The 12,726-nt window shown below is 46.4% G+C and overlaps 1 protein-coding gene across 4 annotated transcripts in view; it reads left to right on the top strand.

Moving 5' to 3' along the window:
• TMBIM1 (transmembrane BAX inhibitor motif containing 1) overlaps nucleotides 1-12,726 on the top strand; it is a 69,877-nt gene that overhangs the window by 20,901 nt on the left and 36,250 nt on the right. The window lies entirely within an intron of this gene.

Genomic DNA, 12,726 nt, shown 5'->3' with positions numbered 1-12,726 from the left:
ATGGTCAGGTGTGTCTTATGGAGCGAAAATACTGTATGCCAAATGTTATGTTGTGTTAATCAAGTTTTCTATTTCACCTTTACCTATTCAGTTCAAGATTGGATTACATTACGAGAGGTTGTGTCAGTTACCCAGGAAGTTACAATGGACAGTTTGACACGAACATTCAATAGGATTGTTAGTATAGGTAGATCAGTACAATTGTTAATACAGTTAAGTCATAGTTACAAGCAGGTCATTGTTTGCTCTTTGTTTTGTCCCAGGAGTTGCATTAGACAGTTTAGAAATGGGCTTTTACAGTTCCCATTTCAGTTACTTCTGGGTGTCTCCTGTCTTGGTACAGAAATGCTTTTAAGAGTTTTCTGAACCTGAGATAGTGGTCACAAGATCGTAGTGTACGTGGTAGTTGGTTCCAGCAATTGATATTGGATGGATAAGGTAATTTGCCTGGTAGACTTTATATGCTGCATTTACTTATCTATATTTATTTTAAAAATTTCTTCACCGCTTAAAGCCTAAGTGGCTTACAATATAAACATACACAGTTGCATGCTGGGAATTTTAAGTGGGAAAGATTTCTGGTGGAATATTTGTTGAAGCCACCCAGGAGTAGGGTGACCAGCTCTATTAGGCAGTCGGGGGCATTCTCTCAGGATCTTAAAGGCAGCGTTGCCTAATTTAAACTTTATCCTTGCAGTTATCGGCAGCCAATGTAGTTTCATATAGTCCTTCGTATACTCAACACAGCAGACAACCACATCATTAGCAGCACACGCTTCATACATTTGAATATAATCCCTCCTGGTTAAGCAGATGCCGAGTCCATTGTTGCAAAATAGATTCACCATGTGTAGCCCCAATGACGTAGCGAGGCTGAGAGATGCCCCAGGAGGTGAAGCCCCATCCTTGCTCCCCCCCACTTCAAACGTTCCTTCCCTGCCCCTCCTGCTGCGTGCTCCGCTTCCCTTTCCTCTGCAATGTTCCTGGCATGAGCAGCAACCCCATACCTGCTGTCGTGCCAGCATCAGCTCTTCCTGTGATGTCTCAGGCGCAGGTCTAGGAAGTAAGATCCACAGCTGATATCCAAATCTGCAGCCAATTGAAACACCGTTATCTGTCGGTCTTCTCTAATCAAGGCATCCGCCCTGTCAAAGTGCTCTTGTATGCACGATGTTGATGGGCGACCAGAACGACCTGTGTTGGTTACACCTGTTTTTCCCTCTCTAAACCTTTTTACCCACTCATAAACCTTTCGTTGATTCATGGTGTCATGTCCATACTGAGTCAATATCCGACGGTGAATTTCCACAGGTTTCACTCCCTCCGCCTGCAGAAAGTGCACTACAGAGGAGATTGAGAGGGGACATGATCGAAACATTCAAGGTACTGAAGAGAATAGACTTAGTAGATAAGGACAGGTTGTTCACCCTCTCTAAGGTAGGGAGAAAGAGAGGGCACTCTCTAAAGTTAAAAGGGGATAGATTCCGTACAAATGTAAGGAAGTTCTTCTTCACCCAGAGAGTGGTAGAAAACTGAAACGCTCTTCCGGAGTCTGTTATAGGGGAAAACACCCTTCAGGAATTCAATGTAAGGAAGTTTTTCTTCACCCAGAGAGTGGTAGAAAACTGGAATGCTCTTCCAGAGTCTGTTATAGGGGAAAACACCCTTCAGGAATTCAATGTAAGGAAGTTCTTCTTCACCCAGAGAGTGGTAGAAAACTGAAACGCTCTTCCAGAGTCTGTTATAGGGGAAAACACCCTTCAGGAATTCAATGTAAGGAAGTTCTTCTTCACCCAGAGAGTGGTAGAAAACTGGAATGCTCTTCTGGACTCTGTTATAGGGGAAAACACCCTCCAGGGATTCAAAACAAGGTTAGACAAGTTCCTGCTGAAGAAGGATGTACACTGATAGGGTTAGTCTCAGTTAGGGCACTGTTCTGTGATCAGAGGGCCGCTGCGTGAGCAGACTGGGCTGGGCACGATGGACCAGTGGGTCTGACCCAGCGGCGGCAATTCTTATGTTCTTACAGCATATTGTTCTTCGACGGTGCAATCTTGCAATGGAGCGTCCATGTTTCTGACCTCGTGGCTGCCACATGAGTAAAGACCAAGCGCTGCGCTGTGCGTGCACGAACCGATAGACAGTGAACGAGTCCATATGTTGCATTTCACTAGCTCTGTTCTAGTTATCGTGATGCAATTATTACCAATCTAAGTTTTTGTACCTGGGGCAGCAGAGGGTTAAGTGATTTGCCCAGAGTCACAAGGGAACTGCAGGCTACTCCTCTGTTGCCATCACGGAAACCTTTCATCAAGAATTCAAATACTTATCTCAGTCAATTATTCCATGGCAGTAGCAGAACCCTCGACAGTCCCATCAGATGCTTCTGTTTCGCAATGGCGCAACGGGAGAACGAATTCTCTGTTTTCCTTCCAAACTTTTTCCTACGCTACAAGTTCATTAATTTGGATTCGTTTGTGACAACCTTTATTTTCTTTTGTGTTGAACAATGATTTAGTAGTTGAAATCTCCCATTATCGTGTTGACAGGTTTTGTCTTCCTAATCTCTATTTGCATTCTACGGTCCGTTTCCTCATCCTGGCTAGACAGGTAGTACACCCCCACTACTCTATACAGTGGTGCCTCACACAACGAACTTAATCCGTTCCAGGAGCAAGTTTGTTATGTGAAACGTTCGTTGTGTGAAACGCGTTTTCCCATAAGAATACATTTAAAAGAAAATAATTCGTTCTGCAGCCCTACATTTCCCTCCCTCCACCTCACCTTATATGCAGAGTCTGCCAGCCCTCTCCCTCACCCAGCCGCACGCTTCCAAAAAGCTGTGCACGCGCAGCTGCTGGAGTTGATCAATGTTCTCCTGTCCTGCAACTTCCGGTTTCCGGTTGCGTCAGAGGAGAAGATTGAACAACAGAGCATGCGCGCATGCGCTGCTCCCTGAAAGCGTGCGGCTGGCCGAAAAAGAAAGCCGGAAAACTCGGCATCCAAGGTAAGGTGGAGGGAGATGATGGAACACTGCATGGGTGCTGCTGTTCCCGGCTTCGGCGAGAGTAGTTCCGCCCCCCCCCCCCCGGGCCCCTCGGGCGACTTCGTTGTGTGAAACGAAGTTCGTTATAGGGAGCAAGACAAAAAGTTCGTTATGCGCAGCGTTCGCTGTACGAGGCGTCCGTTATGCGAGGCACCACTGTACTTTTATAGCTTACTAGTCTTTAAGCCCGTTACATTAACGGGTGCTAGAATAGATGTGTCTGTCTGTCTGTCTGTTTCTTTATCTCTCTCTCCTTGGCCGCTGTCTGTATCATTCTGTCTCCCCCTCCCCCCCCGAGCAAAGCTGTCTGTCCCCAGCACACCTCCCCCCAAAGCAGCCCCCTTTCCCTATCTCTCCATGGCCCCTTCTGTCTCCCCCCCAGCACACCCCTCCCCCCAAAGCAGCCCCCTTTCCCTCTCCCTGTCTCTCCATGGCCCCTTTTGTCTTCCCCCCTCAGAGCAAAGCTGTTTGCCTCAAGCACACCCCTCCCCCCAAAGCAGCCCCCTTTTCCTCTCCCGCTGACTCTCTCTCTGGTCCCCTTTCTCTGTCTGTCTTTCTGGCCCTCTCCCTGCCCCTGTCTTTCTTTCTTTCTGTCTCCCTCCCTCCCTCCCGCTGTCTGTCTGTCTGTCATTTTTCCCCATTTCCCTGTGCAGCAGCATTTCCATCCCACTTCCGTATGCAGCAGCCACAGCATTTCCCTGCTATCTCCCCCCCCTTCCTGTGCAGAAACAGTAGCAGCATTTTCCCCATCCCCCTTTCCCTTCTCTTCCTTGCTCCGTACGGCCCCTCGATCTGGCCTGCTCCTGACCCTCCCACCGCCGACAAACCTCGAGGCTCCAGCCGCGTAGGCAGCACTTTAAACACGCTGCTCTTCGGCCTTCTACTGCCGATTTCCTCTGCCGCGTCTGTCTCCGATGATGTCATCAGAGACAACGGCAGAGGAAATCGGCAGTAGAAGGACGAAGCAGCGTGTTTATAATGCTGCCTACGTCGCTGGAGCCAGGTTTGGAGAGCACAGTCGCGCGCCTTCAGCCCCCGCATGCGCCCTGAGGTTTAGAATGTTGCCACAGAAGCACACCTCAGGGCGCCAGCACTCACAAATTTTTAAGAGCGCATGCGCCTCTAGCTTTTTATTATTATTGATTATTTATATTCTGTCTTTAAACAAGGCGTATTACAATCAGCTTGCTATTTTTAACATACCGGTACAGTATAACACCGCCCCACCACCAGTTGACATGTCCTGTCATGCCAAAATAATTTACACCAGGGGTGTCCAACCTGTGGCCCGAGGGCCGCATGCGGCCCTGTGAAGTATTTTTTGCGGCCCCGGTCGAGGGCGTTGCAGTGTTTTCCTCTGCTGCCTCCGGGTGTTTACCATCTTGCCGGCTCCCTCCTCTGTCTTGCTGCAGCGTTTGGGCCCCAGAAACATTTTTTTCGACCAATGCGGCCCAGTGAAGCCAAAAGGTTGGACACCCCTGATTCACACCCTGCTGTCCATGTCCCAATGGTTTTCCTCCTTCTGCCAGGTCTTCAAGATAACCCTCTGCCTCCATATCCTGCAGGGCTGTTGTACATTTCAGCTCTCCAGTGTTATTTCTTAGACTTCTGACGTTCACGTAGACGACACCTGACTGTCTGTCTTTTTTATTGGTACTATTCTTATTCATAATTACAACTTGTGTATTAGCAGTTTGGAGTCATTTTTAGCACCAGCAACTAGGTCCCACCCTAGTTAAAGTGGAACTGATACTGGCTGAACAGACGCCCTCTTCTGCTTAATATCCCTAATTTTAACAAGTCCCAATTCCAAGGCCGCCTTCCCTACACCATTGTGTCAGCCACACATTGGGGCTTGGCCTGCACATTTGGCAGCATCGGAGGCCGTGGATTTCAACTTCCTACCTAAAAAACCCAGGTCAACCCAGGTCCCAAGCAGTATCCAGAACCTTCCTCTTGCACCTTCCTATATCCACATTTAACCACAAGAACTGGCTCATCCCCCAAACACTCTAGGGTCCTATGTAAGTGACAGGCAGAGGTCAACTACCTTCTCAGTAGGCAGACTAATTGCTAAATAATCCTCATGCCATCATCCACCCAGCTTTCCACATTCCTAGTTTCATCGTCAGCTACAATGGGCAGCTTAACTCTTCCCTCCTGGGCATTCTTCCCTGGAGATGCATTCTGTGTGTGATTTAAAAGGCAGGTTGTATCTGTGAGGTCATTTTCTGCCATGGCAAGGGAATGTGTGCTCCTCCAAGGCCGCACGCGATTGGATTTGGGTATATTTGACTGTGGTCCTGAAGATCTCTCTATATCTCCGTCTGTCTCCTCCCAGGTCTACCACACTCTTGTTTTCAGAGAGCCAGGAAGTCTTTGTGCTGGCTGAGCAAATACAACCTCTCATCAACTTGTACATAATAACATGTGGAGCTCGATGCAAAAGATTGGCTGGTTTCCAGCTTGCTGCTGGGCTGCTCCGTGCATCTTAATGTTGAGTGGTCTGTTTAAATCTAATTTGATAAATGTTTATGTTGGACTCCAGTTAATCTAATAGCTAGGACTGGGTTATTCCTTGGTTGCTGTGAATCTTGTGAACATCTCGGTTGGGTAATGGTCTTTATCAGAGAAGGTTCCTGCGATGGGTGGAATTTCCAGCACCTTAGCTCTCTCAAGCCTTTCATAGCCAGGTACCCCCCTTTTTTCTCTGCTTAATCACTTGTAATTCACATTCAGAATTAATGAAAAATTTGCCCTTAGGTAAGCTTATTGAGAAGACTTTTCAGTTTGATGATCTCGGTATCGTCATCGTAGCATGGAAGCAGTACATTTGGCAGTATGAGATCCCTGCTGGTTAGATGGTGGTGGTTGTTTAGCTGGCACAGTGCTGGGTTTTACACAGCCTTTGTTAGTTTTTGTCTGATCTGGGAACTGGAATATCCATCTGTTCGTGCTTTTATTTTCTTGAGTGATAAGATATGAAGGGTTCAAAATGTTCTGTCCCTTTATTTATTTAATATTTTAATATAAACATAGAATCATGATGGCAGATGAAGGCCAAATGGCCCATCCAGTCTGCTCATACACAATAACCATTATCTCTCCCCCTCTCTAAGAGATCCCATGTGAATATCCCAGGCTTTCATGAATTTAGACACAGTCTCTGTCTCCATCACCTCTTCCAGGAGACTGTTCCATGCATCTACCACCCTTTTTGTAAAAAGTATTTCCTTAGATTACCCCTCTCCCACCTTTCCTCCAAAATATACAGATTGAGATCTTTAAGTCTGTGCCCATACGCCTTATGACGAAGACCACACACCATTTTATTAGCCTTCCTCTGGACCAACTCCATCCTTTTTATATCTTTTTGAAGGTGCGGCCTCCAAAATTGTGCACAATTTTCTAAATGAAGTCTCACCAGAGTCTTATACAGAAGCATCAATACCTCCTTTTTCCTTCTGGCCATACCTCTCCCTATGCAACCTAGCGTCCTTCTAGGTTTCACCATCACCTTTTCAACCTGTTTGGCCACCTTAAGATCTTAAATTTTTCTCATCCCCTCAAAAGAGCCCAGAACAGTTTACAATGCACATACGTAGTATAAATCAACAGTGAGGTAATATAATTGACATACCCGTACACCTAATTAGACGTGGAGGGGCATAATCAAAAGAAACATCTAAGTCCATTTTGGCCTAACTCACAAGTCGTCCAAAGTCTGACGCAGGAAAAGGTCCATTTTCAAAAAATACATCCAGCATATTTTTTTTTTTTCAAAAATCGTCCAGCCGTCTGATCGTCCAGACTGCTAAGTCATCCATCTTATACCCCATTTTTGTCAAAAAATTTGTCCAAGTCAAAAACGCCTAGAAAAAGACCTTTTGGACGTGGCAGGGATCAGAAAAGTAAGGGACTGGACACCCAGACATGGCAACAGAGTAGTGGGGCACCTTACAGAGCTCTGCTGTAAACTTCACAAAAAGAGTGACAATCTCACAACAGTTCCCTTATAAGTCATGGTGAGCCCCCAAAACACCCACAGAATCTGCCAGACCCACATATCTACCACCCAGAAGCCCTAATGGCTGCAGGAGACACTTATATGGCAGTACAAAAGGGTTTTGGGGGGTGCACATGTTTCATCATGAATTCAATGATTGCAGTGGCTTATGGGCCTGGGTCCTCCTCGCCATGGTTCACTAACCCACCCCCAAGACCACTTAAGCCACCTCTGTGCAGCTCTACTAGGCTTTCCAATGCCAGGCTGCCAGGTGCTGATGTTCTGGAGGCAGATATGTAAAGTTGTTATTACGATTTTTAGGGGGGGGGGGGCAGTGATGACTGGAGCAGTATGTGGGGGTCTGTACTTTGTGTCTGCAGGGCTTATCTGGTCACTTTGGATACCTTTTGTGGACTTAGATCTGGTTTTAGATGGCCTAAGTCACAACGTCCAAGTTCTGTCTAAGCAGTGTTGTAAAACCTTCGGTTATACATGCAGTACGACAAAGTCTAGGACGGCCCACTTCCCGCCCAAATCCCGCCCTCACCACTCCTCCTAAAATGCCCCTTTTAACTCTGGTTGTTCAGCAGCACTGTGAAGGCCTGTTTTTAAATACGTCTAAACCTGTTTAATTATCGGCACTTGGACGTTTTTTTGTTACTGATCGTCCAAGTGCCGATTTAGGCCGGTTTTTAGACATTTTTCTGTTTCGATTATGAGCCCCTTAGCTTCTCCAGATTCCGTTTATGTTTAATGATTTCAGATACTAAGTACAGAATCAAAAACACATTCATAGACATTTTTATCTAAAAACATATGTTTTTGCAGCTTTCCTGGAGCTTAAAAGTCCTTCTAATGATCTAACCAATGGTGGGATTCCATGTTTTAGGCAAGGAATGAGAGTAAAATCGCTATCGAGCATTTTCCATTGGAGGGATCGTCCTGGAGGAATACTTAGCCTTCTTTCTTCTTGAGATCACAGAGGTTGTTCAGGAATTTAAAAGGGTAGTTATAAAAAAAAAAAAAAATAGCCTGGAACCATGTTATGAAAAATTTTGAAGGCCAGAACCAAGGCCTTTTACGGGCTGTCTCTGTGCCCTCTGAATGTATCTTTAGTTTCTTTTTGCCAACATACAAGTAGATTATGGTTTTATATCTATTCAGACATTGTGGTTTTATTTACTCTCCTGAAGGATGACATTTCTTGTGGGAGAGGAGGTCTAAGTTGGATTGCATTTAGGATTTGTTTGCTGCACCTTCAGTTGAATATGATAAGAACTGAGGTTTTGTGATTCAGTGGTTCTGAATTAACACCAGTAGCTTTGGTTTTAGTCAAGGGAAGGGGGAGGAGGGGAACTGGGATGGTATTACAGGGTCTGGGTCTCAGTAAGGACCGAAGCATCATATTTCTTGGTTGGGGCATCTGCTTCTCTCTCCCTCTTAAGAATTGCCATACTGGAACAAACTGAAGGTCCATCAAGCCCAGTCTCCGGTTTCCAACAGTGGCCAAGCCAGGTCCCAAAGTACCTGGCAGAAACCCAAAGAGGAGCAACATTCCAGAGCTGAGATTGTGATGTCAGAATGCCTCATTCCACCAATGCCTAAGAGTCAACCTTATCAGTGATGTCACAATGGCTTAATTGTCCTATACTTGGCTCACATAAGAATTGTCATACTTATGACCCAACATTCCAGAGCTGAGATTGTGATGTCATAAAGCCTCATCCCACCAATGCCTAAGAGAGCCAACCTCATTTGTGATGTCACAATGACTTCATTGTCCTAGATTTGGCTCACATAAGAACGTAAGAATTGACATACTGGGACAGACCGAAGGTCCATCAAGCCCAGTCTCCTGTTTCCAACAGTGGTCAACCCAGGTCCCAAGTACCTAGCTAGATCTCAAGTAATAAAACAGATTTTATGCTGCTTATCCTAGGAATAAGCAGTGAATCTCCCCAAGACATCTCAATAATGCTTCAAGTTTATTTAAAAATCTATTATACCGCCTAATCAGGCTTCTAGCTCTCCTTGGTAGCATCTCTCCATACCCCCCAGTCTTGGGTGCTTCTCTCTCTCTCTCCTTCCAACCCCTCCCCCCATGGGTTTCTCTCTGTCTGTTTCTCTTTCAAACCCCCACCCCATCCGGTAGGTGCTTCTCTATGTGTCTCTCTCTTTCCAACCCCCCAGGCATGACCTCTTTCCAACTCCACCACCTACCTCTTCCCTGGCCATTGCATTGAATCTTTGGGCAACCCGGCAGTGGCAATGAGGTGAGCCTGTCGCCATTGCATGCTCCGGAAATTGCTTCTCTACAGGTCCTGACTTCTGGGGCATGCCAACAGCAGCAGCCTAACCTCATTGCCACTGCCAGGTTGTGCAAAGATTCAATTCAGTGGCTAAGGAGGAAGTAGATGGGGGAGTCAGGAAAGCCCGTTAAACCTAGATAGACTCATCCCAAAAACTCTAACCAACCAGCGTTCATCATCAAAACCTACTTTCCATACTGTTTTACAATACATTGCATTACATTACATTAGTGAATTCTATTCCACCATTACCTTGCGTTTCAAGGCGGATTACATAAGAATTGTCATGATATTAAGAAATACATAAGGAATAGTTTGAACATTTTCTAAATTGCTAAGGAGTGTATAGTATTGCAGGTGAAGTTTGGGACGTGTTTGGTTGTGTTATATTGGTTTTATGTAGTTTTTGAAGAGTAGGGTTTTTGTTTCTTTTTTGAAGGTTTTGTAGTCTGTGGTCAAAGACAGCAGATTGGTGAGTTGTCTGTCCAGTTTCACTGCTCTGGTGGCCACTAGGTTGTCATACAGTTTTCTTCGTTTGACATTTTTGATTGGCAGGTGTGTGAATAGTGTGTGGGTTCTCCTGTGTCTGGTTGAGATGGATTGAGTTAGTCAGTTGTTCCAGTAGGTTGGGCTGTCTCCATTTATAGCTTTAAATAGTAGGCAATGGAATTTGAAGTGTACCCTGGCTTGTATTGGGAGCCAGTGTGAGTCCTACTCGCAAATCCATTTTTTCACTCCTCGCCTCCTCTCTGTGGAATGATCTTCGATTAGAGAACTCTTGAAAAATTTAAAGCCAAACTTAAAACTTTTCTCTTTAAAGACGCCTTTACTCTCTAGTACCAGCTTCCGCTTCTCAAACCTTTAACTCTTGTGAAGCCTTGAAACACCAAACGCTTCTTACCTTCCTTTTTTACTCATTTTACTTTGATGTATTTTTTAAAAACCTTTCCCTCCCCAACTTCCCTTTTGTTCCATGTATGTCAACGTGAATCCGTCTAGTATTTTTAATATTTGATAAAATATTGCTTTTACTTACCTATTTTAATTGGGGGTTTTTTCAATTGTACACCGTTTAGACACTTGTTTTGATAGACGGTATATCAAAAATAAAGAAACTTGAAACTTGTCCAGACATCCGGACAGTCCTGTAAAAAGAGCTCTCTTTTAACCCTTCCGTCTGTCTCTTTTCCTATCAATTATAGTATTTCTATCCCTTCCTTCCTTCCTTATGGCACTGTCTGTCCTGTAAGTCATGTCTATGGTTTTTGCATTGTACATCGCCTTAAATCTAGAGAGTTGCGCGGGGACAAAAATCCCACCAGTATCCTCTCCATCCCCACCCGTCCCTGGCAGGATCCTCTCCGTCCCCACCCATCCCCGCAAGGAATTACCTCCATCCCCGCCCGTCCCCATAAAAAGCAGCAATTACTTCTGACAGGATCATCAATTCCACAGTTTCTTTTGTGTTTGCGCTGCTGTTTTCCTTGTGGAATCTCTTTGGTGGAACACTTTTTTTGTTTTCTTTTCAGGTAATTAACTTATAAACCCCCTCTTTTACTAAGGCTGACGTGTCCATTATATTATATGGACGAACCCTGCTTCCAAAGCCTTCCATCCCCGTGGGAGTCCCGTGGGCCAGGGGGGGGGGGGGATTCACGCGATCCCCGTTCCCGTGCAGACCTCTACTTGAATCTATGATTAGGCGATTAATCAAACTTGGAAACTTGGACATGTCCAGGTTTTCCCGGACAAATGGTCACCCTACTCGTGGGGGACAAGTTTCATAGGCTGGTTCATTTTTAGATCAGGCAGTGCTGCCCCTTTGGGTTTGATCTGATGACGCTGTTGGGCCTGTGTGTAAAATGCATTAAGAATGGTAAAAGCTTTGGGGGAGTCGGCGGGGGATGGGGGGGACACAATTTTTTTTTTTTTTACTGGCAATATCTTGCTGCTTCTCATTTCTATAGCAGTACTAGACATCTACAGCACTGTACACAAACACATAAGAGATGGTCCCTGTTCCATAGAGCTTACAATCTAATGAAAACAGACGGGACAAATGAATAATAAAAATAACAGTTTATATACCGCAGGACCGTGAAGTACAATGATTATAAATGCTACAAATTGAGTGGAATTAACAAAGTTAAAAGCTAGTGATTAACAGCTCTAGAGATCAGTTATTGTGGAATAAGATGTGTTTTTAGGGGTCTCCTAAATTCCCCAAAGTATTAGTGAGCATAAGCAATTGTTCCAGATCTTTACCCCATAATGCTGCTTGATGTGAGAAAAGATGTTGATGATGTCTTTTAAATTTACATCCTCTAACCGGTGGGGAAACAAAACTCAAGTTGTGAGTTTCTCTTATGTGTATTGGTTGAGAAAGAGAAAAGGTCAGTTATATATTTAGGCTCTGATTCTGTATAGGACGCCCGGGAAAGGTGTCCTATTCAGAATCGGGCCTACACTAAACCCCGATTCTGTAACCGGCGTCCATGTTACAGACGCTGGTTAGAGAATCGGGTTAGATTAAACACGGCCCGCTACACTTATCGCGGCAAGGGATCTCTCTGCTGCTATAAGTATAGCGGGCCGCGGCCCCCTGTCCGATTGCAGGCAGGAGGGTGCCTAAACCCTCCTGCCAGAAGATGCCCCCCCGACACTACCGACCGCCCCCCCCCCCCCGACACTACCGACCGCCCCTCCCGACACTACCAACCGCCCCCCCCAACATTACCGATCTCCCTCCCACCCCGACACTACCGATCGTTGGCAGGAGGGTACCCAATCCCTCCTGCCCGAAGACGCACCCTCCCCCCCCGACAATATCGATCGCTGGCAGGAGGATGCCCAATCCCTCCTGCCCGAAGACGCACCCTTGCCCCCCCCCCCCCCGACAATATCAATCGCTGGCAGGAGAGTGCCTGGACCAATCAGCCTTAGGCATAGCAGGTCCGCCCATCCCCACTTAATCTAAGGCATGATTGGCCCAGGCTCTAGAATCAGGCCTTAGACTTAGTGAAGATGGGCGGACCCACTATGCCTAAGGCCTGATTGGTCCAGGATTCTAGAGCCTGGGCCAATCAGGCCTTAGGCTTCGGCGGGATGGGCCGGGAAGGGGCGGGCCCGCCTCATTTCAACGAGGCGGGCCTGCCAGCTGGACGGGCAAGACCGTCTGGCCAAAAGAAAAGGTTAGTTTGGTGGGGTGGAGGTTAGGGGGCTGTTAGCGTCGGGAGGGGGGAGGGTGCGTCTTCGGGCAGGAGGGATTGGGCACCCTCCTACCAGCGATCGATATTGTCGGGGGGGGGGAGGGTGTGTCTTCAGGCAGGAGGGATTGGGCACCCTCCTGCCAGCGATCGGTAGTG

The sequence above is a fragment of the Geotrypetes seraphini genome, chromosome 5 (assembly GCF_902459505.1).
Source record: "Geotrypetes seraphini chromosome 5, aGeoSer1.1, whole genome shotgun sequence".
NCBI lineage: Eukaryota > Metazoa > Chordata > Amphibia > Gymnophiona > Dermophiidae > Geotrypetes > Geotrypetes seraphini.
The sequence above is the reverse complement of the archived record's forward strand: the minus strand, read 5'-3'. Positions and strand labels throughout refer to the sequence as shown.